Source organism: Macaca fascicularis, chromosome 2 (genome assembly GCF_037993035.2).
Source record: "Macaca fascicularis isolate 582-1 chromosome 2, T2T-MFA8v1.1".
Lineage (NCBI taxonomy): Eukaryota > Metazoa > Chordata > Mammalia > Primates > Cercopithecidae > Macaca > Macaca fascicularis.
In genome coordinates, this window is record NC_088376.1 from 57,520,173 (window position 1) to 57,548,023 (window position 27,851).

Here is a 27,851-nt window from a genome sequence, read left to right on the forward strand (position 1 = left end):
AGCCCTCATAAAAAAATTGATGACACCTATACAAATTATTGCATGGAATTATGTTCTTAGTTTTTATTCCCAGCAGCAGGAAGTACTTTAGTGCTTGAATTAAAATTCTAAGTGCACTCCCAGAGGACTAAAGGCCTGAACCAGGAAAGACAACTGTCCTCACTTTGGCTTCTTCAGGGTGAGGGGAGGCTGAGCAGAGTCCTAAATTCATCTTGGTTATATTTTGCACCACTTTACATTTGTAATCACTTAATAGCTACGCTGGGGAAGTCTTTTAGGACTCAGTAAGAGCTGTCAATTTTCCCTTTAAAGAATGGTGATTATATTTCTATAGAGTCTGGAAGTGCCCCTGTCAAACAGAAAGATAATGTGTGCCATATATGTAGTTTAAAATTTCTCAGCAGCCACATTAAAAAAGTAAAAAGAAACAGGTGATATTAATCTTAGCAACATTTCATTTAACCCAACACATCAAAATATTATCTTTTCAATATGAAATCAATATAAAAATTATTTGTAAATATTAAGTCTTTGAAATCTAGTGTTTATATTACACTAAGACCATCTCAGTTTGAATTAGCCATGTGTGAAGTGCTCAATAGCCATGTATGGCTAATGGCAACCATAAGAGCACAGTTCCAGAAGCTTTTATGTTTTGAATCAACCTTCCTTTTATTTTAGTTTATATTTTATTTCTGAACATGTTTTAAGCCACAGAAATCCTCTACATTTCTTCCACATGTGTGCTCACAACAGATCTATTTTGATCATGTACGATATGGAGACGTATACTAACTGTGTTATTCCCTCCTCCTCACACCATCAGCTTTTGTCTGAAGCCAAAAGCAAATCAGGCTGGTGAATAATGGAACACTAACAATATTATTGATCAAAGAAATGTGCTTTGCAGATCTAAGCCATTCAGGATCTCAAACACATGACACTCAATCTGCAACGGCTCTCTAATTACAAAAGTCAATCGAATGCTATTGCTGAGAAAACAAGCAGCACAAAAGATTTTTGCTAGCTTAAATTACAAAGTGTAGTTTTGTGAATAACATTAGGCTGTCTCCTGGAACCCAGAAAATGGTTGGATAATGAAGACTCAGGCAGTACATTACTCCACACCCCAGTATGTGTGCTCAAAAACCTTACTGGACAATTGTCATTTCAAAATACTCAGCTGTAACAATGTCCTGCTTCTGAGTTCATTTATTTTAAATATCACAATCTTGAGAGAGAAAGAAGGAAAGCTGGCTTGGCCCAGCTTACATCAGGAGTCCATTGCTGGACCATTCAGCTAAGAAAAGAGTGCATAGTGATATGCTAAAAATAATTATTGGAGGCCCAGCCTGGTAGATCAGAGATCACTCTCAGAGAGGGAAGAATCACTGGCGGTAACAATGTTTTGCCCCAAAGAACAAGAGCCATAGGAGATGCTAACATGGAAATAATGTTTACATTGCTAAATTCATGCCTTACATTTTGTCTAGTATACGAGTGACCTGTGCCTCTTCATCTGTATTGCCAAGAGCATAGACAATGGTAGCATTCCTTTGTATGAATGACTATATTCTAGTTTTTCTAAGAGTGTAGAGCTAGTTCATTTCAAAATAATTCAAGTGGCAGCTTCATTTAAACATAGATTTAAGAAAGCAAAGAACTAGTGTAACTGTGAAGAATAAATTAAAATCTCAGGATATATCAAGTGAAAATCCTGAAAGACTAGAGAAACAATGTGGATTAAGAATGATTAATTCTAAAAAGACGTCCTTGAGTCATTTTGGAGTAGATTCTTGCTTCTCCTTTATCCTGTTAAATGTTTGTAGTAGCAATGATGCAACCTGACGTTATACTTATATTAATTTGTATATTTGTTTATTGTCTTCTTATTCCATTAGCACTTATACTCTATGATAGTAGAGCCTACTACCTATTGCCATATTCCCTGCACCTAAAATAGTGTTTGGCACATAGCAGGCACTAAATAAATGATTGTTAAGTGGATTAGTAGGTGAATAAAAACATGAAATTTTCTATGTTTTTGTTGTTAGGACCAAATAAAAATGGCATGTGGAGATTTAGAGCTGAAAATTACCTTGGGAGTTATTTCAATTCTTAGTTTAAAACTTAAATAATTGAAGCCCATGTGAATGTGCCTTTGATTTAGGAGACTGTGGGAAAAGATGAGTCCAACACAGAAGGCCACTAAATAGTTCAACCATTGTGAAAGACAGTGTGGCAATTCCTCAAGGATCTAGAACCAGAAATACCATTTGACCCAGCATTTACTAGGTATATACCCAAAGGATTATAAATAATTCTACTATAAAGACATATGCATACATATGTTTATTGCAGCACTATTTACAATAGCAAAGACTTGGAACACCATCAATGTTAGACTAGATAAAGAAAATGTGGCACATATACACCATCGAATACTATGCAGCCATAAAAAAGAATGAGTTCATGTCCTTTGCAGGGACATGTATGAAGCTGGAAACCATCATTTTCAGCAAACTGACACAGGAACAGAAAACCAAACACCACATATTCTCACTCATAAGTGGCAAGTTGAACAATGAGAACACATCGACACAGGGAGGGGAACATCACACACGGGGTCTGTTGGGGGTTGGGGGACAAGGGGAGGGAGAGCATACAGGGCTTAAAACCTAGATGATGAGTTGATAGGTGCAGCAAACCACCACGGCACATGTATAGCTATGTAACAAACCTGCACATTCTACACATGTATCCCAGAATTTAAAGTAAAATAAAAAGTAAAATTAACAAAAGAATAAAAATGTACTATGCTAATGTTAAGTAAGTTATAACTCATCTATTTATTGGCAAGAAAATTGTATAATAACTACTATTCTGGTTTCAGCTCCTCACCAAGAACAGCTCTGCTTCAAACCCCCAAAGTACTGAATATGGACATGAATATAAATATAAAATATGAATATAAAAAGTTTATTCAAAAATTAAAATTTGGAGCATCTGAAAAGCACTCTCCAGAGGTTTCAAATATATATTAAAATACATCAGTATTTTCTGTGCCTAGGTTCTGTTCAAGCCAACACACGTGAAGTTTCCAGAAGACCAAGACATAATGTCATGAATTCTGTGCTTAAATGAGGCCCACCAGATAATCCAGGCTAATCTCACCATCTCAAGATGCTTAGCTTAGTCACTTCTGCAAAGTCTCTTTTACTTTGTAAGGAAATATATTCCTAGATTCCAGAGATTATTAAGACATGGACATCTTTGGTCAGGGATGGGGATTGGTCATTATACTGTCTACCTCACATCTCTACTAGAACAATCTACAAATTAACCTCTTCCTCTTCAGACCTGTAAATGGCTCAGTCAATAGAAAGTTGTCTTAGTCTGTTCTCGTGCTGCTGAAAGGACATACCTGAGACTGGGTAATTTATAAATAAAAGACGTTTAATTGATTCACAGTTCTGCAGGGCTGAGGAGGCCTCAGGAAACTTACAATCATGGTGGAAGGGGAAGCAAACACGTATTTCTTCACATAGCAGCAGCAAGGAGATGTGCAGAGTGAAGCGGGGGAAAGCCCCTTATAAAACCATCAGATATCATGAGAACTCACTCACGATCATGAGAACAGTATGGAGGTAACTGTCCCCATGATTCAATTATCTCCCACTGGGTCCCTCCCATGACATGTGGGGATTATGAGAACTACAGTTCAAGATGAGATTTGGGTGGGGACACAACCAAACCATATCAAAAGTCAAACCCAATGCTGTGTTTAAAGAACACTCAATAATCTCTTTCATTTATTTTTGAGTTTCAGATATTTTTTCTAACTATTTGATATCTGGTTATATTTTAGGGGAGTGTTATAAAGGCAAAAGTCACTAAGAGCAACAGAAAAGAGATGCATTTCTAGAGGGTAAGGTTATCACTTGAAAAAAAATGCTCTGGTTTAAATTTGTTAAATAATCTTTTTAAAAAGGTCTCATGATACTGTTATAGAGGTTATGTAGGTACATCAAGAGACTTGGAAAATGTGCCAAAAGAGTAAGCAGTACCCATAAAACCCTATGTCCCACACTTTTGAAAAATTATCAGCATATCATAAAGAGAATGCTCAGAATAACAGCTCAATGTCATAAGAAGAGTAAGTCATAGCAGATATTTTAAGAATGTTTTCTATTTTTGAAAGCCTTCTTTCAAAAAAAAGTTAAAGAAAGTTAAACAGATGTGATATAAAGCTCCATCATTAACTAATGTGTTCATTAATACTCAATGTTGTAAGAAAATTCAGCAATTATATTGAAAAACTACTATATTTCTAGCATGTGTAACTTCATTTGTGACCTGGCTTGGAGTGTCAACTTTGATTTATAATATTGTTTATTAATTACTTTTCAGAACATGAACTATTTATTAGATGGAAACTATTCTGTACTTGTATCACATAAATATTTTAAAATTAAAATTAAGTGGATATAAAAAATGAACATTTTGTAGTGAAGTTTTATGGATAACAATAAAAACCTCAAGAGGCAGCAATGTATCCTATTACATTTTATGCATGTGGTTGGTTTACTGCACTCATAGGGAAAGCCATTCTTGTAGATCCTTCTACATGGTGCATCTGCTTATTTATTAGCAATTTTCAGCTGATGCTTGTTCTAGTGGTTACAGGTTTGTGCCTTACTGCTTTCTCTTCCTGCTGGAAGTGAGAGGTAAACAATAGCATAGGATGGGGCAGGACAGCCTAAGTCTGTTTCTCTTAAAATCTTTCACAATGCAAAAGGAAGGTCTACGTGGCCAGCCTTTATGAATGCCGCTAGAGGCCTCCTTAATGGCTGCTGAGTATCAGACACTTCAAATCCAACTAACATTTATACAATAAGTAGCTTGTCAGCAATGTAAACCTTCTGGGAGCCATGAAGTGAGCACACAGAACACTGGGTTTGCAGGCATTTCTTAGGTTCAGCTGATAAATATTTAATCACATTGAGTACTTAGAGAAAAATGTAAAACCTTTGCTGAAAATCCAGTTTTAATAATTAGGGTTCCTTGTGCATTCTTATTCTGAAAGTCTTTGAATTTATCATATTAAATGGCTAACGAGAGAAAATAGGTTTTAACACTGTTACTGGAAATTACTTGGGATTTTTTTGGTGGGTGAACAATAAGTGTAATTACCCTTGACAAGATCCCTTGATCTGCTACTAGCGACTGGCAGAAAGCACTCTAATGTTCTTATTTTATTCCCAAGGCTCTGGTAATGATGGTAATGGACTTCGTAATAAACAGACTAAATGACATATCTTTTAATCATCACAATTCTCCTTCTTGCTCACAAGAATCTTACAAAACTATTAGTAAGAATTACCAAAATGGTGGACATATAATCATAAAGATATTTTACAAAGTGGAGGGAGAAGAGTGCTTTCATTTTCTCTGCAAAATATCCCTGAGCATTTACCCAATTCAACCACGTAAATGTGTGTGCATTAGTTTCCTCCTTCTCTCTTCTGCTTTTTTATTCTTTACTCTGTCTCTGTACTCAAGTGATCATCATTTCAAAATTTCCTGTATTTTTCAGTGATACTTTAAAAAATGTTATCCATTTAGTCCTCCACATCATACTCTGTTCTCATTTTAAGAAAAAGGAATATCAAAAATAAAATAATGTTTTTTAATAGTTATAAGAAATGGAAAGGGACTGAAAAAAATTAAGGGAATAACCATATAGCTTATTTGACATCTGTCTGTCACATGAAAAAATCAATCTGTTGTGTTGGGAACTATTTCTCTTCTTTTATAAAAAAAAAAAAAATGTGTGAAGAATGTATGAGTAAGTTAGACACCACAGGGAACTGTGGAGATTCTGAAAGCATTGACTGGAAAGAACTGGGCCTATTCATGATCTTCTTCTAAATTCATACACTCGCATTTCACAGCTATTAAGTATTTTCTCAAAACGCCCAAGAAATGGAAGAAAGGGGTAGGGGTTCCAAATGAGAGGGCGGAAGGAAAGTTAAAACTTCCCTGGTTTCAATATTTATTTATCACTATTATTATTTTATGCTGCATTAAACATTTCTTTTTCCCATTTAATAAATCTTTTCCCAGAAAAAAATAATTGCTGTGGAAGAGGAGGCCATAGATTTTGAACAGAATTTGCCAGAAGCCATTGGCGTTTTCCAGGGAAGATTCGGTTAAAACAAGGGATGTTCCTTGAAATCGTAGTTGGGACTGAGAAAGAAAAGAAAGTTTTAATCTGAGAAATATATGCTCCCTTTAATTATCAGGTCCAGAGAGGATTGAAATGTGATAGCATGTGATGGCAGTCATCTAACTTCTCTCTTGAGGTAAATAATTACCACTTGAAGCCACCTGTTATGTGGGCTCAAGACTAACGAGGCCAAATAACTATAAAATGCCATATACTGGACACTATAATTCATGGCCAATGGTTCAATAATATATAACCAGTCACTAATCAATGTTACCTCTGCAAACTAGTGAAAATTCTTGTCAGACAACTTTCTGTCAGCCTACATCTTGTTTCCTTTAGCCTTTAAAAGTCTGTTTGTACCAAAGGCTGAACAGAGCATTCCCCAAGACCACTTGGAAGTGTGTACCAGGCAGCTGTCTTCAACCTTGCCCCAAATAAACTATTGATGTTAATTTTGTCTTAGTCAGTGGAGGAAGATGGCAGGATAGAAGGTCCACCGATTGTCCCCTCCACAAGAACACCAAGCTAACAATAATCTACATAGAAAAACACCTTCATAAGAACCAAAAATTGGTTGAGCACTGATGGTACCTGGTTTTAACTTCATATATCGCTGAAAGAGGCACAGAAGTGATAGCAGAAACAGTCCTCAATCACTGATGCCACCCCTCTCCCAGCACTTCCACCCCTCCAGCAATTGCAAGGCATTAAACTCCGTGCTGTTCTGTTACAGCAGTGTATTCTTATCCTGCTAAAAAGAACTTCCTGATACTGGGTAGTTGATAAAAAAGAAGAAGTTCAATTGACTCATAGTTCCGCATGGCTGGGGAGGCCTCAGGAAACTTATTTTCATGGTGAAAGGGGAAGCAAACATGTCCTGATTCACATGGTGGCAGGAGAGAAAACAATGAGAACCAAGTAAAAGGGGAAGCCCCTTATAAAACCATCAGATCTCGTGAGAACTTAGCATCATAAGAATAGCGTGAGGGAAACTGCCCCCATGATTACCTCCCACTGGTCTCTCCTACTACACATATGGGGATTATGGGAACTACAATTCAAGATGAGATTTGGGTGGGGACACAGTCAAACCGTATGAAGCAGAAAAGAAAACCAGACCAAACTCAGCTGATACTCATCCACAGAGGGAGCATTTAAACCAGCCCTAAACAGAGGGGAATCACTGGTCCCAGTGGTCCAAACTTGAGTTCTCACACAAACCTTGCCACTGATGTCTACAATACTTGATGTTTCCAAGTAACTTTGAAAGGCAGTCTAACTCATAATGACTGCAACCCTTAGGCAAGTCCTAGTGCTGAACTAAGCCTAAAGACGGGACTAGGGGGGTATGCAACCTACTGAGACACCAACTGGGGGCAGCCAAGGGAATGATGGCATCTCCCCTTCCCTAACCCCAGGCTGCACAGCTCATGGTTCCAGGAGAGATCCCTTTCCCTCCACTTGAGGATAGGAGAGGGAAGAGCGGGGAGGACTTTGTCTTGCATCTTGTATACCAGCTCAGACAGAGCAGGAGAGGACACTGGTCAGAATTGCGAGGCCCCTGTTCCAGGCCCTAGCTTCTAGACATTTCTAGACACAACCTGGGCCATAAGGGAAGCCACTTCCTTGAAGGAAAGGACCAAGTCCTGGCAGCATTTATTACCTGCTAACTGAAGAGCCCTTGGACCCTAAATAACCACTAGCAATACCCAGGTACTATGTTGAGAGCCTTGGGTGAGCCTCTGAGACTTGTTGGCTTCAGGTACCAGCATGCGCACAGAGGGTTAGAGTACCAAGTGGGCTACTGACATTCCCAACTGCAGGACTTGACTCTTGAATAGCATTTTTGGACCTGTCCTGGGCCAGAGAGGAACCCACTGCCCTGAAGGGTGCGTCTCAGGCCAGGAAGCATTCACCACAAACTGACTTAAGAGACCTTGGGCCTTAAGGGAACATAACCTATAACCTGGTAGTACTCCTTGTGGCCTGGGGTGGCAGTGGCTGTGGAATGAGGCTCCTCTGCCTTTGGAAAAAGGAGGAAAGAGTGGGAAGGGCTGCAGTTAGTGATTTGAGTGCCAGCTTAGCTGCAACACAATAGAACAGCACATAGACTTCTAAGGTTTTTAACTCTAGTTCCTGATCCCCAGATGGCACCTCTGGACCCACCTGGGGCCTAGGGACCTCACTGAACTGAAGTAAAGGGCACAGACCTAGTTGGCTTAGCCACTTGCTTATTGTGGAGCCTCAGGACCTTCAGCAAAAATAGGCAGTAGCCAGTGAGTGTTTACAGCAGGCCTTTGGTGAAACCCAGTGACGTGCTGACTTTGGGTTGGATACAGCACAGTTACAGTGGTGGCAAGAGACTCCATTTGTTTGAGACAAAGTAAGGGAAGAGACCAAGCGTCTCTGCCTGGTAATCCAAAGAATTCTCATGGATCTTGTCCCAGACCATCAGAGCAGTACCTCTAAAAGTCTGCAAGAGCAACAACATTACTTGGCTTGGAGTGCTCTGTAAAGCAGATAGAGCTTAGATTATAACACCCAAGTCCTTTCAAATATCTGGAAGCCTTCCCAAGAAGGACAGCTACAAAGTGAAGACTACAGGCCGGGAAGACTATAATAAATACTTAACTCTTCAATAATCAGACACTGAAGAACATGTATTAGCATCAATACCATCCAGGAAAACATGACCTCACCAAATGAACTAAAAAAGGCACCAGGGACCAATCCTGGAGAAACACAGATATGTGATTTCAGGGAGAGAATCTAAAATAGCTGTGTTGAGGAAACTCAAAGAAATTCAAGATAACACAGAGAAGAAATTCAGAATTGTATCAGATACATTTAACAAGGAGATTGAAAAAAATTAAAATAAGTAGAAATTCTAGAGTCGAAAAATGCAATTGACATACTGAAGAATGCATCAGAGCCCTTTAGTAGCAGAATTGATGAAGTAGAAGAAAGAATTAATGAGCCTGAAGACAGGCTAGTTGGAAGTATATAAGCAGAGGAGAAAAAAGAAGAATAAAACATAATGAAGCATGCCTATAGGATCTAGAAAATATCCTCAAAGGAACAAATCTAAGAGTTATTGTCCTTAAAGAGGAAATAGAAAAAGAAATAAAGGTAGAGAGTTTATTCAAAGGGATAATAACAGAGAACTTCCTGAACCTAGAGAAAGCTATCAATATCCAAGTACAAGATGGTTTTAGAGCACCAAACAGTTTTAAGCCAGAGAAGACTACCTCAAGGCATTTAATAATAAAACTCCCAAAAGTCAAGGATAAAAAGAGGATCCTAAAAGCAGCAAGATAAAAGAAACAAGTAATATACAATGAAACTTCAATACATCTGACAGCAGATTTTTCAGTGGAAACCTTACAGGCCAAGGTAGAGTAGCATGACATATTTAAAATTCTAAAGAAAAAAATTTACTTTAGAATAGTATATGCAGCAAAAAATAGCCTTTAAACATGAAGGAGAAATAAATACATTCCCAGACAAACAAAAGTTGAGGCATTTCATCAATACCAGATCTGTCCTATAAGAAATGCTAAAGGAAATACTTCAATAGGAAAGAAAAGGACATTCATGTGCAGTACATAATCACCTAAAGGTATAGAACTCACTGGTAATAGTAAGTACAGAGAAAAACACAGAATATTATAACACTGTAACTGTGGGTAAAAACTGCTCTTATCCTAAGTAGAAAGACTAAACAATGAACCAATCAAAAATAATAACTACAACAACTTTTCAAGACATAGTCAGTACAATAAGATATAAACAGAAAGAACAAAAAGTTAAAAAATGTGGGGACAACATTTAGGCATAGAATCCTTAATAATGTTTTTTTTGTTTGTTTGTTTTGTTTTTGTTTTTTGTTTTTTTTTTTTTGCTTGTTTGTCTGTTTATGCCCATGGTGTTCAGTTGTTATTAGGTTAAAAAAATGGGTTATGAGGTAGTATTTTTAAATCTCATGTTAACTCCAAACCAAAAAACATAATGGATACAAAAAAATTAAAAGCAAGAAACTATATCATATCACCAGTGAAAATCACCTTCACTAGAGAAAAACAAATAACAAAATGGTGGGAGTAAGTCCTTACTTATCAATAATAACATTGAATGTAATTGGATGAAACTCTTCAATTAAAAGACGTAGATTGGCTGAATGAATGGAAAAAACAAGACCCATTGATCTGTTACCTACAAGAAACACACTTTACCTATAAAGACACATATAGACTAAAAAAAGGATGGAAAGAGATATTTCACGCCAATGGAAACAAAAACAAAAACAAACAAACAAACAAACCCAGTATTCACTATACTTGTATCAGAATAGATTTGAAGACAAAACCAAAGCTATCAGAATAGACAAAGAATGTTATTGTCTAATGATAAAGGGGTCAATTCAGCAAAAGGATATAACAATTTTAAATATATATACATCCAATGCTGGAGCACCCAGATATGTAAAGCAAATATTATTAGAGCTAAAGAGAGAGAGATAGGCCCCAATAAAATAATAGCTGGAGACTTCGACACCACACTTTCAGCACTGAACAGATCTTCTAGACAGAAAATCAACAAAGAAACGTCAGATTTAATTTGCACTATAGATAAAATGGATCTAACAGATATTTCCAAATTATTTCATCCAAAAGCTACAGAATACACATTTGTTTCCTCAGCACATGGATCATGCTCAGCATAGACCATATATTAGGTCAGAAAACAAGTCTTAAAGCATCCAGAAAAATGAAATAATATTAAGCGTCCTCTCTAACCACAATGGAATAAAACTAGAAATTAATAAGAATTTTAGAAACTATGCGAACACATGGAAATTCAACAGTATGCCCCTGAATGACCAGTAGGTCAATAAAGAAATTAAGTAAGAAATTGAAAATGTTCATGAAACAAATGGTAATAGAAACATAACATGCCAAAACCTATGTGTATTAGGGTTTTCTAGAGGGACCTAGAGGGACCTAGGTTTTCTAGAGGGACCTTTCTAGAGGGACAGGACTAATAGGATATATATATATATATATATATATAAAGGGAAGTTTATTAAGGAGTATTGACTCACATGATCACAAGGTAATCACTCACATGATCACAATAGGCTATCTGCAAGCTGAGGGGCAAGAAAGCCAGTCTGAGTCCCAAAACCTCAAAAGTAGGGAAGCTGACAGTGTAGCCTTTAGTCTGTGGTCAAGGGTTCAAGAGTCCCAAAGGTGAAGAACTTGAAGTCCAATATTTGAGGGCAGGAAGCATCCAGCACAGGAGAAAGATGTAGGCTGGAAGACTAAGCCAGTCTAGTCCTTCCACATTCCTCTGCCTGCTTTTATCTTAGCTGCACTGGCAGCTAATTAGATGGTGCCCACTCAGATTAAGGGTGGGTCTACATCTCCCAGTTCACTGACTCAAATGTTAATCTCCCTTGGTAACACTCTCACAGACACACCCGGGAACAACACTTCACATCCTTCAATCCAATCAAATTGACACTCAATATTAATCATCACACTATGGGATACAGCAAAAGTAGTACTCAGAGGGAAGTTTATAGCTATAAGTGCCTACATCAAAAAGAGAAAAAACTTCAAACAAAAAATCTAACAATGCATCTTAAAGAACTAGAAAAGCAAGAGCAAACCAAACCCAAAGTTAGTAGAATAAAAGAAATAATAAAGATCAGAGCAGAATTCAATGACACTAAAATTAAAAAATACAAAAGATCAATGAAACAAAAAGTTGTTTTTTTAAAAAGTTAAACAAAATTGACACACTTTTAGCCAGTTTAGGAAAAAAAAATAGAACATACAAATATAAATAAAATCAGAAATTAAAAAGGAGATATTACACCAATTCAAAGGATCGTTAGTGGCTACTTCATATGATCAGCTATATGCCAATAAACTGGAAACTCTAGAGGAAATCGACAAATTCCTAGATACATACAACCTGTGAAGATTGAACCAGGAAGAAATCCAAAACCTGCAAGTAATGGATCAAAGCTGCAATAAAAATTCCCCCAGTAAAGAAAAGCCTTGGACCTGATGGCATCACTGCTGAGTTGTATCATACATTTAAAGAAGGACTGATACCAATCCTACTCAAACTATTCCAAAAAATAGAGGAGGAGGGAATACTTCCAAACTCATTCTAGGAGTCCAGTGTTACCCAAATACCAAAACTAGACAAAGACACATAAAAAAGGAGAAATACAGAAAGGAAGACAGAAAGACTGAAAGAAAGAAAAGAAAAGAAAAGAAAGAGAGAGAGAGAAAGAAAGAAAAAGAAAGAAAGAAAGAAAGAAAGAAAGAAAGAAAGAAAGAAAGAAAAAGAAAGAAAGAAAGAAACAAAGAAAGAAACAAAGAAAGAAAGATTGATTAAGGGTCAATATCTCTACTGAATATTTATGCAAAAATCCTCAACAAAATACTAGCAAACTAAATTCCAGAATACATCAGAAAGATTGTTCATTATGACCAAGTGTGATTTATCCCTAGGATACCAGGATGGTTCAACATATTCAAAGCAATCAATGTGATACATCATATCAACAGAATGAAGGATAAAACCCATATGGTCATTTCAACTGATGCTGAAAAAGCATTTGATAAAATCCAACATCCCTTCATAATTAAAAACCCTCCACAAACTGAGGGTAGAAGGAATATACCTCAACATAATAAAAGCCATGTGCAACAGACCCACAGCTTGTATCATACTGAATGGTGAAAACCTGAAGACCTTTCTTTTAAGATAAGAAGACAAGGATGCCCACCGTCACCACTGTTATTCAACATAGTATTGGAAGTCCTAGCTGGAGCAATTAGGCAACAGAAAGATATAAAGGGCACACAAATTGGAAAAGAAGAAATCAAATTATCCTTGTTTGCAAATGATATGATTCTTATATTTGGAAAAACTTAAAATACTCCACAAGACAACTATTAGAACTGATAAACAAGTTCAGTAAAGTTGCAGGATATAAAGTCAACAATCAAAAATCAGTAGCATTTCTACATGCCATCAGTGAACAATGTGAAAAAGAAATTTTAAAAAGTAATCAATTTTCAATGGCCATACATAAAATTTAATACCTAGGAATTAACTTAACCAAAAGAAGTCAAAGATCTCTATAATGAAAGCTATAAAACACTGATGAAATAAATTGAAGAGGACGCTAAAAAGGAAAAATATTCCATGTTTGTAAATGGAAAGAAAAAATATTGTTAAAGTGTCCATACTACCCAAAGCAATCTACAGATTCAGTGCAATCTCTCTCAAAATACCAATGACATTCTTCACAGAAATAGAAAAAACAATCCTAAAATTTATACAAAACCACAAAAGACACAGAATAGCCAAAGCTATCCTAAGCAAAAAGAACAAATCTGGTAGAATCGCATTACCTGATTTCAAATTATACTACAGAGTTAAAGTAACCAAAACAGCATTGTACTAGCATAAAACAGGCTGTGGTGTAATATGAAATATATTTTAACTTTGTCCCCCTTTCCTGCCATAAAACTCCTAAAATTCCTAAAATTTTCTGAGGGATAGGAATATCTTTTGTTGTTCATAATGAGCCCCTTTGATAACTCTTGAGTTTATTCTAATGAAGTTACTCACTAGGGTGAGTCCCCTAGACAGACTCAGGATATAGTTAATCACCAGACAGAACAAGCGGTTAGAATTTAGAGGGTTGAAACTTTCAGCCTTACTCACTAATCTCTGAGGAAGTGAGAGGACTCGGAGAGCATGCTTTATAAAACTCTTGAACAAGATTTGAAAAGCTTTTGATTTGCCGAACACATTGAAGTGCTGGGAGGGTGACTTCCCAGAGTAAGCATGGAAGTTTCGAGGCCCTCTATATCTTGCCCTATCCATCTCTTCATCTGGCTGTTCGTCTGTATCCTTTGTAATATCCTTATAATAAACTGATCAATGTAAATAAGTGTCTCAGTGAGTCTTGTGAGCCCTTTTTTTTTTTTTTTTTTTTTTTTTGAGACGGAGTCTCGCGCTGTGTCACCCAGGCTGGAGTGCAGTGGCGCGATCTCGGCTCACTGCAAGCTCCGCCTCTCAGGTTCACGCCATTCTCCTGCCTCAGCCTCCGAGTAGCTGGGACTACAGGCGCCCGCCACCACGCCCGGCTAGTTTTTTGTATTTTTAGTAGAGACGGGGTTTCACCATGTTAGCCAGGATGGTCTTGATCTCCTGACCTCGTGATCCACCCGCCTCGGCCTCCCAAAGTGCTGGGATTACAGGCTTGAGCCACCGCTCCCGGCCTTGTGAGCCATCTTAACAAGTTAATTGAACCTAAGGAGGGGGTGTCTCTGGAAAGGCAGTTTGTAACTGGCCAGTCAGGTGTATAGGTGACAATCTACTACCTTTGACTGGTGTCTGAAATAGAGGCAGTCTTCTGGGACTGAGGCCTCAACTAGCTATTTTCTAATAGCTAGTGTCAGAATTCAATTGAACTATAGCACAACCAGTTGGTGTCCACTGGAGAATTTCCTGATGTGTGAAGAAAGCTGCTCTCCACACACATGCACAAATATTTGATCCCAGAAGTTCTTTTTGTTGAGTGTGAGAGTAGTGAGAAAAAAAATATTTTTTTTCTTTTACACAGGCCTTCACCAGGCACCAACTCTTGGACTTCTCAACCTCCAAAACTGTGTGAAATAAATTTCTGTTGTTGATAAGCCACTCTGTCTATGCTTTTTTGCTGTAACAGCCTGAATGGACTAACACAACTGCCTTGGTGAGATTTATTCTTAGGTATTTTGTTCTTTTAGATGTTCTTATACATAGATTTTTTTTTTTTCTTATTTTCGTTTCGGGTTGTTTCTTGCTGGTGTATAAAAACACAACTGAATTTTTTATGTTTATCTTGCCTTGCAACTTTGCCAAATTTATTAGCTTTAATTGTATGTGTGCATGTGTGTGTGTCTGTATTCTTCAAGATGTACAACATTTAGAATACTGCCATATATGAACAAACATCATTTTACTTCTTCCTTTCCAAAAATTTTCTGCTCAGAACAATGTCCTGGAGATTTTCTCCAGTATTTTCTTGTAGTAGTTTCATAGTTTGAGGTCTTAGATTTAAGTCTTTAATCCATTTTGATTTGATTTTTGTACATGGTGAGAGATAGGGTTCTAGTTTCATTCTTCTGCATATGGATATCCAGTTTTCCCAGCACCATTTATTGAAGAGACTATCTTTCCCATGGTGTATCCTCTCAGCACCTTTTTCAAAAATGAGCTCACTGTAGGTTTGTGGATTTGTTTGTGGGTTCTCTATTCTATTCTATTTGTTTACATGTCTGTTTTTATGCCTGTTCATAGATGGCACCTTCTCACTGTATACATACATGGTTGAAGGGGCAAGACTGCTCTCTGGGGCTACTGTTTTAAGGACACTAATTCCATTCATGAGGGCTCCATCCTCATGACATAATCACTTCCCAATGACCCCACCTACTAGTTCCATCACTTTGGAGATTAGGTTTGAGCATGTTAACTTTGGGAAGACACAAACATTCAGACCACAGCAGAGGTGAACTAGTTATAAATTGAAAATTAAAAACATTGCTGAAAGAAAATGAAGAAAGATCTAATTAAATAAAAAGACCCCACATTTCCATGAATTGGAAGACAATATAGTTAGGATGACAATATTCCTCCAAATGATAGATTCGATGTATAGATTTTGTGTAATCCCTATCAAAATTCCAATGACCTTCTTAGTAGAAATGGAAAAGCTGGTTCTCAAATTCATATTGAATTTCAGGGGTCCCAGAATAGCCAAAGCAATATTGAAAAAGAGAAAGGGTACACTTACTTTCTTATTTGAAAACTTACTAAGCAAATACATAAACAGTGTGATATTGGCATAAGAATAGACATCTGGATCAGTGGAACAGAATTGAGAGTGTGGAAATAAACCCAAACATCTATGGCCGATTGATTTTCAACAAGGATGCTAAGACCATTCAATGGTGGAAAGAATAGTTTTTTCAACAAATGGTACTGGGACAACTGGATAACCACATGGAAAGTAATAAAGATGGATTGCTGCTTCATTCCATATATAAATTTCAACTCACAATGGAACAACAGCCTAAATGTAACAGCTAAATGTATAAAAATATTAGAAGAAAACATAGGTGTAAATCTTCATGACCTCAGATTTGTATTAGATTTCTTGACATTAAAAGCATGAGCAAGTAAAGAAAAAAATGAATAAATTGGACTTCATAAATTTAAAAAACTTCTGTTTTTCAAAGAACACAAGACAATTTAAAGAAAAACCACAGAATGGGAGGAAATATTTGCAAATGATTTATTTGGCAGAAGTTTAGTATTCAGAATACAAAAAAAACTCCTGTGACTCAACAACTAAAAAGACAAACATCCCAATTAAAAAAAATGAGCAGTGGACTTGACATTTCCCCAAAAAGATATTTGAGTGGCCAACAAGTACATGAAACTTTTCAATTTTCTTGGTTGTTAAGGAAATGTGAATCAAAACCACAATGAAATACTACTTTACAGCCTTAAGATGACTATAATAATTTTTTAAAGGAGAAAATAACAAGCGTTGATGAGAATATGGAGAAATCGAAACTTGTATATTGCTGGTGAGAGCATAAACTAGTGCAGTCTCTGTGGAAAACGGCTTGGTGGTTTTGCAAATGTTATACATATAATTACCATAAGACCCAGAAATTACGCTCTTATGTATATGCCCAACAGAAACAAAAATATGCCCACACAGAAACTTATACACAGATGTTCACATCGGGATTGTTCATAAAACAAAACAGTAGAAAGAGCCCAAAAGTTCATCTGTAGATGAATCAACAAACTGTGGTGTACACATGGAATAGAATATTATTCCACCATAAAAAGCAATGAAATACTGATACATCCTACAACTTGAACAAACCTTGAAACATGCTAAGTGAAAGAAGCCAGACACAAAAGCTCACATATAGTATGATTCCTTTTATATCAAGTATTAAAAAGAGGAAAGTTTATAGAAACAGAAAGTAGATTAGTGATTGCCAGGTGATAGGGACGTGATTAGAATAAATAGACTGTGATTAGACTAGAGACTGATTGTAAGGTGTGTAAATTTCACCTCAATTAAAAAAACAAAAAGAATGGACTGAGGCAGGCATATCATGAGGTCAGGAGTTTGAGACCAGCCTAACCACCATGGTGAAACTCTGTCTCTACTAAAAATACAAAAATTAGCTGGGCATGGTGGTGTGTGCCTGTAATCCCAGCTACTCAGGAGGCTGAGGCAGGAGAATCTCTTGAACCCAGGAGGTGGAGGTTGCAGTGAGCCGAGATTGCATCATTGCACTCCACCCTGTGAGCCTGGGTGACAGAGCAAAACTCCATCTCAAAACAAATAAAATAATAATAATAATAAAAGAATATTATTACCTGAAAGTTTAGAGGTTGCATTGGCTTTAGGTTTTGTTTGATCAGGGCTTCTCTGTCTTACAGCCCTGCCCTTGTGTGGTATAGCTGTGTCCTGAGATTGACTTTCCACATGGGGGAAGTGATTTCCATTAAAAAACCCTAACATAACAAGGAAACAAATCAACAAAAATTCTACAGAGAACAAAGGACATTTTTATTTATAGATTCTCAAATTCCTGACATTGCCTTTGATTGCCTAAGTTAGTCTTGTGGAAATCTCTGAGCCAATTACTATGGCCAGGGTGATAGAATATTTTAATTGACTTAACCTTGGTCATGGAATCCATTTCTAGACCAGAAGTACAGCAGGTTTTCTCTCAACTATTTTTTTTTAATGAAAATGAGAACTATTGGAAAGGAAGAAGAAAAAAGAGTGTTGTAATGCATCCAAGAAGTTATCAATATGTGCACAATGGCAACGTATATTCATTTAAAGTGAAATTGTTTCTCCCTTCTTTAATCAGAAATAAATTCAGCATAACAGTTTTTAAAAGTGTGGGAAAGTTAATCAGAAGTAAAGTTTACAGAAATTTGGCTTATCTAGCAGGCTATGTCTGAATATTTTATTTATACTAAGAGTAACATGATTGCTAATGCTTATAATAAACACTCTGAGGTAACATAATATCTCAGAAAGCTATTTGAACCAAATACCTTGTTCAGGACAGTTTTTTCCAAAATTTATATTTCAAAATAATTTTAGATTCACAGGAAGTTGCAAAAAGTGCACATAGAGTTTTTGTTTAAACTTCACCCAGTTTCCTTGGATGGTAACATCATGCAAAATTACAGTGCACTATTCAAACCAGGAAGTTGACATTGGAACAATCTACAGAACGTATTCATTTTTCACTAGTTTTACACGCACTCTTTTTACATGCACTCTTTTGTGTGTGTGTGTGTGTGTGTGTGTGTGTAAGTGTGTGTATAACTTGATGTAAATTTTTTACATCTGGATTCATGGAACTACCACAACAACCAAGGTAAAAACCTGTTTCATCACCACAGTGTGATACTGTGAAATATGTATTTGGCCTCTGCTTATCATTCCTAAAATCTCCTAAAATCCTTGTAGGTAAAGGAATTAGAACAATCTTCTCTTCTAATATTTGTTCTTTCACACTGGCTGCTGACACAGAGATCCTAAGCCTGAGTGAAAGGAGCATCTGAAATAACAGCTCCTAAATGTCTTGAAATTTCCTAGATGAACAGAAGGAACATCTTTTGTTCTAATGAGGTGACTCTGGGTGGGATCCTGGATTGTCTCAGGTAGGGGGCTGGTTGCCAGGGGAACCAAGCATGTAGTTAGCTGGAATTTTCAGGGGAGAGGAGAGATGGAGGTTGCTGAAGGTTGCGTTGATTACCAATAGCCAGTCATGTATTCAATCATGCCTATGTATTGAAGTCTCCATAAAACTCCCAAAGGACAGGATTTGAAAATCTTCCAGATGACTGAACATGGGGAGGTACCTAGAGGGTGACGCACCCACAGAGGATGTGGAAGCTCTATGCTTCTTCCCACATAGTTTGTCCTACACATTTCTTCCATTTGGCTGTTTATGTGTATCCTTTGTAATATCTGTTATAATAAATGGGTAAATGTAACTAAACTGTTCCCCTGAGTTCTATGAGACACTCTAGCAAATTAATCAAATCCAAGGAGGTGGTCGCAAGAACTCTGACTTATAGTCAGACAGTCAGAAGCACAGGTCACAACTTGGGGCTTTCGATTGGTATCTGAAGTGGGGGCAGTTTTGTGGGACTGAGTCCTCATCTGTGGGATCTGATGCTATCTCCAGGTAGATAGTGTCAGAGTTAAGTTAAATTTTAAAACACCCAGTTGGTGTCCACTAGAGAATTGCTTAGTGTATGGGAAGATATCCTCACACATCTGATGTCAGAAGTGCTGTATCAGGTGAGAGCAGAGAGAAAAAATGGTATTTTTCCACCAACAAGACTCCTCGAGGTGACCCTTTTACAGCTACAATCACCCACTCCTTTAACCCTCCTTAACCCTTGGCAACAACTATTCTGTTCTTCATCTCTGTAATTGCATTATTTCAAGAATGTTATCTAAAAAGAACCATTGGGTATGTGACATTTTGAGATTAGCTTTTCCTGCTCAGAATAATTCTTTTAAGATCCATTAAAATGGTTATGTGTATTAATAGTTTGACCTTTTCGTATTTCATGATCTGGATGTCCCACAGTTTGTCCAACCATGCCGCATCGAAGGACATCTGGACGGTTTCCAGTTTTTACAAATAAAGGGGCTATGAACAATTGTTTACAGGTTTTTGTGTGAAAATACATGTTCATCTTTCTAGTATAAATGCCCAGAAGTTAATTCTCTAGGTCATCTGGTAGTTGCGTGTTTACTTGTATTAAAAACTGCCAAACTGTTTTCCAGAGTGTCTGTATCATTTTACATTCCCAGCAGTAATGTATGATTGATCCAGTTTTTCTATATCCTTATCAGCATTTAGTGTTACCACTATTTTTTATTTTAGCCATTCTGACAGGTATGTAGCAGTATCTCATTGTAGTTTTAATTTGTATTTCCCTAATGGCTAATGTTATTTACCATTTATATAGCCCCTCTTCATGTCTGTTGTCCCTTTTCTAATTGGATTTTTTTAACCATTGACTTTCAAGAGTTCTTTTTCTTTTTTTTTTCTTTTTTTATTTTTTGAGACGGAGTCTAGCTCTTTACCCAGGCTGGAGTGCAGTGGCATGATCTCGGCTGACTACAACCTCCGCCTCCTGAATTCAAGCGATTCTCCTGCCTCAGACTCCTGAGTAGCTGGGATTACAGGCACACACCACCATGGCTGGCTAATTTTTGGAGTTTTAGTAGAGATGGGGTTTTACCATGTTGGTCAGGCTGGTCTTGAACTCCTGACCTCGTGATCCGCCCGCCTCGGCCTCCCAAAGTGTTGGGATTACAGGCATGAGCCACCGTGCTGGCCCAGAGTTCTTTATATATTCTAGATGCAAGGCCTTTGTTGTAAATATGGCTTGAAATTATTTTCTTCAGGCTGTAGCGTATCTTTTCATTCGCTTCACATGATCTTTCACAGAGCAAAAGTTTTCATTTTGATGAGATTCAAATGTTCAAATTTTCCTTTTATTTATCATGTTTGTAGTGTCATAAGGCACTTTTTAAAAAGTATACATTTTATATTTCTCTGAAAAATGGAAAATCTATGTGAAAAAATAGGAGGACACTAAATGAATCCAAATTATGCAAAACATATTATTCCTTCACTACCTTGAGTATTACATATTTGATACTGAATATTGCATATTGGAGCAACATTTTAAATTACAGATGTTTAATATTACATTGTGCTCATTCTTAACCACATCTTTCAGGAGTACAAAGCAAAAATGAATTTAGTTGTTCTTAAATAATACCTACAAAATAACTACTGCCAATTCACTGGAAGAAAATGGCAAAAGACAATTTTTAAACAGTATGATTTTTGTCTATGGGAAAATTATAATAAGCTAGTAGAAAATGAAAATTTAATTATAATAAGCCCAATAAAATATAGGAGTATCAGTTAAACTTGAATTTCAGATAAATAGGTATATTTTTAGTATAAGCATGTCCCAAGTATTTCATGGGACACTTTTAACTCAAAAATTATTTGCTGTTTTTCTAAACTTAAAATTCATCTGGGTATCCTGTATTTTTATTTGCTAAATCTAGCAACCTTAAATGTAGTATAAATGTTTTAACGTAGGAGGTATAACAGGTTATTTATGAAGATCTCACAGATAATATGTGTTGAACAAATAACCTCTGTACATTTTAACTTTTTTATTAAAATATTTTTTGTTTATTCAATGTAAGTAGCAATCTTTTTTTTTTTTTTTTTTTTTTTTGTGATGTAGTCTCACTGTGTCGCCCAGGCTGGAGTAATCTTGGCTCACTGCAACCTCTGCCTCCTGGGTTCAAGTGATTCTCCTGCCTCAGCTTCCCAAGTAGCTGGGATTACAGGCACACGCCACCGCGCCCAGCTATTTTTTTTTTTTTTTTTTTCAGTAGAGACGGGGTTTCACCATGTTGGTCAGGATGGTCTCGATCTCTTGACCTTGTGATCTGACCACCTCAGCCTCCCAAAGTGCTGGGGTTACAGGCATGAGCCACTGTGCCCAGCCATAAGTAGCAATCTTAAAAGCATTCACATTAGAATAAAAAATCATAAAACTGGAATGAACCATCAAGATCACCCAGTTCAGTTCTCACAATTTACAGATGAGAAAACTGAGACGTAGATTCCCACTGTAATTCTAGGGATAAAAGCTGGAATAGATACCCTCTTCCTAACTCCAATTAGTTTCAAAATTCCTTCACAATCTTAAAATGTATGAAGAGTATAAGCATTTTACAGCCTATGCTACTTAGGGTCCCAATAATTTGGAGCCATTGGATATTTCCCAAGACTTGACAGAACTCACGGTGTCTTTATAGAAATCTAAATTAATATATCAAGTGAGTAGAGAAAAATAAAATATAAATGCTAGCTTCTATCAAATTAATATTTGCTTTGGGAAGGGACAGATATTTATTAAGACGTGTTAATGAAATTATTGGAGGTTCCCAATGTGAGGGCAGAAAACAAAAGCCTCTTTAGTTTGTTTTCTATCACCAAAATTACTATCACTAGATGAGAGCCAAAGTCATTAGAAATATGAATCAAAAGAAGAATAATTTTAGTAAAGACATTTTCTATAGCTAAGGGTATTCTGCATGGCACATATATGGCATGACTTGTTATGGGCTTGTGGGAGAATACTCTCTTCTATTCTCTCTCTTGATCCAATGTCTTTTCTTTCTGAAATATTTTTAAAAATCTCTCCATTGCTGTTAAAAATCATATTAGCAAAAGACTTCAGAGACATAATACAAAGTCTCTAAGAAGCACACACATTCTTTTAATATCTGCTGTAGTTATTAGTCAGCCAAGACTCAATTTATTAAATGTTCTTTATAAATATTCATAGGCTCACAGCTATAAAAATAACTGGAGAAAGGGTTAAAAATGTGCAAGAAGGATTCGGTGTGGTGAAATGCAGAACTCAAAAATAAAGGCAGCCAGACACTGGAGAGTAAGAGATGATAAAAGCAGCAAAGCTGTAAAGGTCAGGTCAGATTGTGAGATGAAGTAATGATGGATTATTGAGCCTGTACAAATCTGCAGGGGAAAAACTCTGGCTGTGGAGTGTGGGAGGCAGTTTTCTACATCCATCATTCAAAAGAAATATAAAGTTTACATCACCTCAAATGCTAAACTCATTTGCATTTATTCACATGATTTTCTTCTGTGTATTTCTGCTTTGCATACACATATTATTTGGAAATAAAACAAAGACTATGTTCTTTTTATGCTTTTCAGTTTATCCTTTTTTTCCTCTTCTTCAAAATTAGGAATTTAGCTTTCCTAGCACTTTGTGGAATGTGTCTTGTCCTTGTACAGGGAGACCTAGCTAACGGAAGGAACAGTTAGTTTGTTGGCTTTTGGCTGATTAAGGGACAGTTGAGACACACAGCAATTGCACCTCTGTCTCTGGGGAGTTGCCACTCATTCCAGTCAAATCACTTCTTATGTGTTTTGGTTTTTTTATTGGGGTTTGGGACAGACACAGAAGCCATATTGTTAGGTTTCCCAAATCTATAGGGTTTAGGCTGTCTAGTCCTTCTCACCTGGACATTTAATTCAAAAAAAGAGTTTGGAAAGAATCCTAAAAACATCACCTTTCAAATTTGCATGTCGTGTCCTCTCATCTCTTTCTCAATTAATGTGAATCTGTAGGCAAAGCCATATTCATTTTATTGAGGAATTTCTGCAGCAAGAAAGACATGATTGAAACTGTATATTTTATTTAACTCTGTCATTTATTTTTCTGTCCCATGGGAAGTCATTGTATATTTTTAAATATGTGTTCTGAATATGATACAAAAAAAGGAAAAAATATACTCCCATTATTTCTCCTTTTCCTTTAACTTTCAACATCACTTTGATAGCCCTCGCCATTGCTAAACTGAGAGTTAAAGCGTCAGGGGACAAGGAAGGAGATTGAGCAAATAGTATTTATTTTTGTAGTTTAAGTTTTTTTGTTGAATCGAAAACTAAGCATAATGTAATCATGGTTTAGCATTAGAAATCACTGGCCTACCTACATTTCTAGGGTCTTATATATATATATAAATTTAAATATTGTAATTGTACAAAATTATGGAAAATGCATGATAGCTGGAAGTAAGGCAAGATTAGATTGAAAAGGTAATAAATGTGAAGATCAGGGGTCAAGAATTCTCTGAAATAAGTTTCTGTACATGTAGCCACTTTAATTGAAATATTAATTATATACCAGCTGAAGTCATCAATTTTGTCATCAATATGTAAGTCAATGTATTACATGGCTCAGCTGATGCTCAAAACACCTGCAACAAAGCATTTTTCTTTTATTGACATATCACTTTTTCTGTTATTTTCAAATAAATAAATTAAAAGTTTAAAATTAAATGATTATTAGCACAAAAATATGAAAAATTCCTAACAGGACAACAGAAGATAACTCTATTTTAATAAATTTAGAGTGACTCGTAGGAGAGAAGATTCATCTAACAAAGTCAATTTTTACTGTGTATACAAATCACCGGAGATCTTTTTTAAATGAAGATTCTGAGTCAGTGATCTGGGGAAGAACCTGAGATTCTGCATTTCTGGCAGGCTTCCAGCATATGCCAATGCTGCTGGTCCTGGGATCATGCTTTGAATGTCAGGGATCACAAAACAAAGATGTTAATAAAATGCTAACACATGTAAAGAAGAACCATATTACAAATAGGCTAACACTAACATTTGTTTTACTTTATAATAATGAAGAGAGCGTGGTGTGAAAATTCTTGTTATGAAAACATTAAAAATTATTATGTAGGGAGTTTTTAATTTCAGTTAATTTTATATTGATTGCTCTCTTTTAATAGCTAGAATATTTTGTTTCTTTATGAACATGGACAGTCAAGAACAAGCTGACTTCACATATACAATATTAGGATCTGGATATATGAGTCTAAGTAATATGTATACTGGCTATTGACTGTAAAAATTTGAATTAAAAAATGTTTATTTGTCCTCCAGACATAGGATATGATATAGCGTTCTCAACCAGGAGCGATGTATCCCCCAAGGAATATTTGGCAGTAACCAAAGATATTTTTGTTGTCACAGTTCAAGGGAGTGGGCAGGAAGTTCACTGCTGGCACCTAATAGGGTAGAGTCCAGAGATGCTGCTAAACATCCTGCAATGCCCCCAACAAAAAGTTATTCAGACAAAATGTAAATAGTAACAAGTTAAGAATCTCAGATGTAGAGGATAAGAGAGACGTAAGATATGATGTTTCCGATTTAGGGTTGTAGAGCTCTTTAAGGATGTAAGATTAATCTAAATGAAACAATTACTGAGCAAGTCTCAAACAGTGTGGTATATAGAGAAGTAAGAACAGAGCAGGACAGTGGGAGGCATCCACGTGCTGAGTAGTAAGAACAATTTGTGGAAGAGGCAGCTCTGGAAGACAGATGGGTAGGATTTACTTTAATGAATCACAATGGAAAAAAAGAATTATACCTTTCCTCTTTCTAAGTAAAGATGCTTCTTGTCTTCAAAATTGAGATTGTTAGCTACTTTAAACAAGTTTTGAGAATTAGATTTTAATTTTTTTTTATTGAAGGCATTTGAAACCCCAGTTTAACGGCTATGTAGCTATTGACTACAAATGCATTATGAACACATTCACAGTCCTACTCCTCTTTTACCTAACAATATTGCAACTTTCTAAAGAATGTTATTCCCAGTAGAAACACTGAACAAAACAAAATATTTGCTAGGATTAGAAAACAGAATTTTAAGTTATATGTGCAATTGATTAGTTTTCATTACATTTCTAATACTTCCACTGAAACAGAAACATCTCAGGGCAAAGAAAAAGCTGCATCATGGGGAAATGGGTAGAATGGTGAAGTTGTGTTTTCTTCTTATGTAGTAATTTGACTGTTATTCTTGAGAGACATCATATTGTTTATAATAGATTTATAAATATTGTATGTTTTAAATATTATATATGAACATATATATGAAAACTCATTTTAAATATTAGATTTATATTGTGACATCATGCCTGTACTCTCTAAGATATTTCGAAGACATACTATGGACGAAGAACATTTGAAATAAATAAAGGTGACCTTCATTATTTGTAGATTTCATATTTGCTAATTCACCTATGCACTAAAATTTATTTGTACCCCAGAATCAATAATCACAGCATTTTTTGTTTTACTTTTGAACACGTGCAGAGCACAAAAAATTTGAGTTGCCCAACATGAACGTTTACAGCTTTGGTGGAACAAAGCAATATTCTTCCTTCTTGTTTCAGCTCAAATACCATGAACAAATGTCCTTTCTGCAGTCTGTTTAGTGCCAGATTTTTTGCATGACTTTGGATGTGTTGATTTCGCTTTGTAAAATGGCCCCCATGTGCAATGCTGAAGTGCTGTCTAGTTCCAAAGCACAAGAAGGCTATGATGTACCTTATAGAGAAAATGCATGTGTTAGATAATCTACATTTAGATGTGAGTTATCTAAATGTAGATAAATCTATTATTTAATCTATTATTAAAATTTTTTGAATAACTTTTTTTTAAAAAATTAGTGAATCAACTATATATTAAACAAGGTGTCTTTAAACAGAAACACACATAAAACAAAGTTATATTTTTACCTGTTGATGAAAGGATTGTGACCAGAGACTCACAGGAACCTAACTCTGTGTTTCCTCTAGGAGAAATGCTTCAGTATTGGCGAATTCAGTGTTTGAGGGGACTTTATGGAACACAAGTAACCAGAAATAAGAATTGACTGTATACTGTATTGATATTATATATTTTTTAATAGAATAAACAAGAGCCTCATCACCTGCATCATGAACCAGATGGTATCAAGTCTGGCTTGTGTTATTGCAATACCTTCTAATTGATCTTGCTTTTACTCTTGTCTCATATGCCTATTCTCCACAGAGGTGATTGTAAGTCAGGTATGTTAGTGTTCTGCTCAAAGCCATACAGTGGTTTTCCCATCTTTCTTAGGACAAAACCCAAAGTCCTTAGGTTTGACTCTGAGGCTGTCTCCCATGCCCTGGCAGCACCAGTTTACCTTTCAGACCTTATTTCCTACACGTTGCTTCCCATTGCGTACTCCGGTTCAGCCCCTCTGGTTTCCTTGCTCTTTCTTCCTTGCTCTACGTGGCTTACTCCCTCCCCACTTCGAATTCTTTGTTTGAATTTTTTTCTCAGCAAGGCTTTCTCTGAGTACCATATCCAGAATTGCAAACTTCTTCTCTCCTACCCCATATTCCGTATTTCCTTTTCTTCCCTTTTCTGTTAGCACTTAATATCTTTTAACGTGTTTTACATTTTATTTGTTACCTTTATCTGCAGCTAAAATTGAGAAAGAATATACTTCAGAGAAGAAAATAGCATTTTTAACCTAATTTTGGTAATCTAGCAAAAATTAGGTTCTTTAATGTTCACCAGCTCATAGTTATAACAAGAAGTAATTATTACAAAATTCAAATATTTAGTTATTGCCCAAATTAACTACACTTTTGCATTTACTATTTAAAACATGATATTATGACGCACAAACTATATCTATATACATAGTGCAATTTTACACTTCTAAAATAATTAAGTAATTTTAGGTTGGTGAATGGAATAATTACTTATACTGAAGACTCCAAAATCCATGTCTCCAGTTCTATGACCTCTACTGAGCTAAGCTGCCTAATTGATGTTGTCATTTGGAAATATCACAGCACCTCAAGCTCCACACATCCCCAAAGCAGTCTACTGTCTTCTATAAGTAAAATGTGTTTTTTATCTGTACCTCTCTCCCACTAGCTATTTTATCTGCCTAGTTTTTTTTTTTTTTGTAAATTTAATTTTATTTTAAGTTCCAGGATACATGTGCAGGATGTGCAGCTTTGTTACATAGATAAACATGTGCCATGGTGGTTTGCTGCACC